This window comes from Natator depressus, chromosome 16 (assembly GCF_965152275.1).
Source record: "Natator depressus isolate rNatDep1 chromosome 16, rNatDep2.hap1, whole genome shotgun sequence".
NCBI lineage: Eukaryota > Metazoa > Chordata > Testudines > Cheloniidae > Natator > Natator depressus.
The window spans coordinates 878453-881550 of NC_134249.1; the positions used below are offsets into that span (position 1 = coordinate 878453).

General features: G+C 50.1%; 1 non-coding gene across 1 annotated transcript; it reads left to right on the forward strand.

The window, feature by feature from the left end:
- Positions 1-72, forward strand: TRNAQ-CUG (transfer RNA glutamine (anticodon CUG)). The gene has a single exon. It is a non-coding gene; the product is annotated as a tRNA-Gln (tRNA).
- Positions 73-3098: the final 3026 nt, after the last annotated feature.

The following is a 3098-nucleotide window of genomic DNA, read 5'->3' on the forward strand; positions in this document are numbered from 1 at the left end:
GGTCCCATGGTGTAATGGTCAGCACTCAGGACTCTGAATCCTGCAATCTGAGTTCAAATCGCAGTGGGACCTCGTGGTAAATCCCTGGAGCTCAAACTCCTCGCCTTCCCTGTCTCTGGCTGTGCAAGAGTGAGTTGTTTACCTCCTACTGGGTGACTCCTGCCCTCTGGAGCCAGGTCTTTGGGTGGGATGGCTGCAATGGGTTGGGGCTCTAGAAATGGCTACTGATGCCTGCAGTCCTGTGGTTTGACCTGGTGGTTGGGATTCTCGCCGCTTCACCTGATGCCCGCAAGTTTGTACTTGCTGCCACACTTTTCCTCTTTCCCACATGGCACCTGAAGAAAGGAGTGCCAGGGCCACGCTGTAGGCATATTTTATATAGGCATATTTTTAATATTTGTAATTTGAAATAATTGTAATTCTGCAATATTGATTTGCAGCTCTCCATAGCTGCTGACAGTGTCTTTGTTAAAGCTTGCAAACTGTCAATTGACTCTAAGTACCTTGTAAGCCATTAATTAACTCTAAGCGATGCTTTGTAATTGACATGGACACCTTACAACACAAACCGCTCAATTGACACTACTCTCTCTGAAAAAAGAAAAGGAGGACCTGTGGCACCTTAGAGACTAACAAATTTATTTGAGCATAAGCTTTCGTGAGCTACAGCTCACTTCATCCGATGCAGTGAACACTTATGAACGCAAACCGCTCAATTGACTTGAGTTGCTCAATTGATTCTGCTCAATTGACTCTACTCTGTAAACTGATACTTTGTAATGGAGATTGGCACTTTTTGTAACAACAACCGCGGAAAGCCCTTAACTGGCGCAGCTGGCATAGGACTAAATTCCTATAAAAATGGACTCTGAGAACTGAGAACTTTCAGTCTCCGGTTCTGCCACCACCCTCCAGGAGCATCAGCTGTGCATCTGACACGGACTTGGCTCCATTCTCGTGTCCAGGCCACCTGGCCAGTGCTCTGTCACGGGCAACGTCTAGGCTGGTCACTATAACCTCTATGCAGAACTTGTATGACTCAATGTATGAATGTATCTGTAGATAAGTAAGGAATAAGTAGTGACATAGCTGTGTATGTTTTCTATATTTTTATTATATTTACAATAAATGTGGCATTTTGCCTTGTCCCTTTTACAAGATCCTGTTGGTCTTATTTTATTAGTGTAACACAGACACCCTCCCCCAGCTCTCCCTGCGCCCTGGGCTCACACCTGGGTGTCTCCCGAATCCTTGGCGTTGTCCAGCATGTCTCCCTCTACAGAAGTCACTTGGCCTCATCTTAGACGCCATCTTCATATTGCTCTTCTCCTTCCCAGAGCTCCTGCTCTGCTCCAAATAATGCAGTTCCCTTAAGGTGCCCAGCCTCAGGCCTCCATCCAGACACACATGTCAAGCATATGATGATCAATTCTGAAAATCTTATTTCATCACACAAAAGAAAAGGTTCTCCTGACCCCAAAGGACCAAGCCCCAGACCCAGGTCAAATGAGAACTCAGATCTTTCCCCAAATACACGCTTACAGTCAATTCTTATTAACTAACTAAAATTTATTAAAAAAGAAAAGAGAATTGGTTAAAAGATCAATATACAGACAGACTTGAGTTCAATTCTTGAGGTTCAGACACACAGCAGAGATGAGCTTGTAGTCGCCAAAAGTCCTTTTAGAAATAGTCCACAGGTTACAGTCCGATGTCCATATTCAGGGTGACTCCAGTCAATGACTGGGGATCTCAATCCTTATGGCTCAGGGTTTCCCCCTCTTGAAACCCAAAGCAGATCTGAGATGAAGAAGGATCATGTCCCAAGGTTTTTATACATTTCCTGTCTGAGAAAACAATTGGCTTAACTTTCCTTCTTCCAAACATCATGGCAATTAGCACAGGATAATTTATCCATTAAACAGTTCAGATACAGGTGATCACAACCTTCAAAGAGACATAGACAATAATACTATGTCACTCAAGAGTCTTCCTAAATGTTAATATTCCTTTTTTGATCTTTGAATCAAAGCTCTGGCCCTAGACAAGACTTGTTTGCTTACATCACAAGACCTGAGCTACTCTACTCTACTCTTCTACCTCTAACAATGCAGACTTGCATTTCAAAGCTCTATTCAATTACATCTCTCCCTACCCAGTCTTTAAAGTTCGGGGGAGGAGGAGGTCGGGGGCGGGGTGCTGAGGATGGTGGGGAGAGGAGGAGGAAGTTGGGGGAGGGGCACTGAGTATGGTGGGGGTAGGAGGAGGTTGGGGAATGGGTGCTGAGGGCGGGGGGAGGAGGCGGTCAGGGGAGGGGCGCTGAGGACGGGGGGAGGAGGAGGTCGGGGGCGGGGTGCTGAGAATGGGGGAGGAGGGAGGAGGTCGGGGGCGGGGCACTGAGGACAGGGAGGGGTTTGGGGGCAGGGGGGTTGTGGGGCGCAGGCTCCAGGAGGGGTTTTGGGGTGGGAGGGATTGGGGTGGGAGGGTGGGGCAGTTGGAGGTTCGGGGTCCAGCTGGGCGGCGCTTGGCTCAGGTAGCTCCCGTTTGGCAGCTCCGCGTGACTCAGGCTGGCCCCACACTCAGGGGGTGACTCCAGATTCACCCCGAGGCAGCTGATCCTAATCTGGGCAGAGGCCCCAACTCTGTGGGTGCTCTGGGGCTGGAGCACCAGGGGGAAGAAGAGGGGTGCTCAGCACCGACTGGGGTGACCAGCCATCAGGTGACCAAGGGAGCCCAGCTAGCTTAGGGATGGTTGGGGCAGGGTGGTTTATGGGGGGAAGCCCCAACAGGAGACAGGGGAAGCCAGGACAACAGGGTGGGGTGGCAAGTGGTGGCCAGACTCTCGCCACCAGGGTCTAGTCTAGCTCAGGGTCCAGCTCAACTTCCTCCCTGCGCCACTGGCCCCCAGTCTGCTTCGGCCACCAGGTCAACCCGGGAACTCAGGCAGGAACGGGGTGAGGCAGCAAGTCAAGCTGAGCAAGGAGGCAAAAGCAAGTCTTGCCTCATGGGCCGCTCACAACAACGTCCTTTCTGTGTGCCAAGGCTGACAAAAACATCCCGGACAGAGCAGCAGCAGGCCAAAGGAGCACTATGCAGCT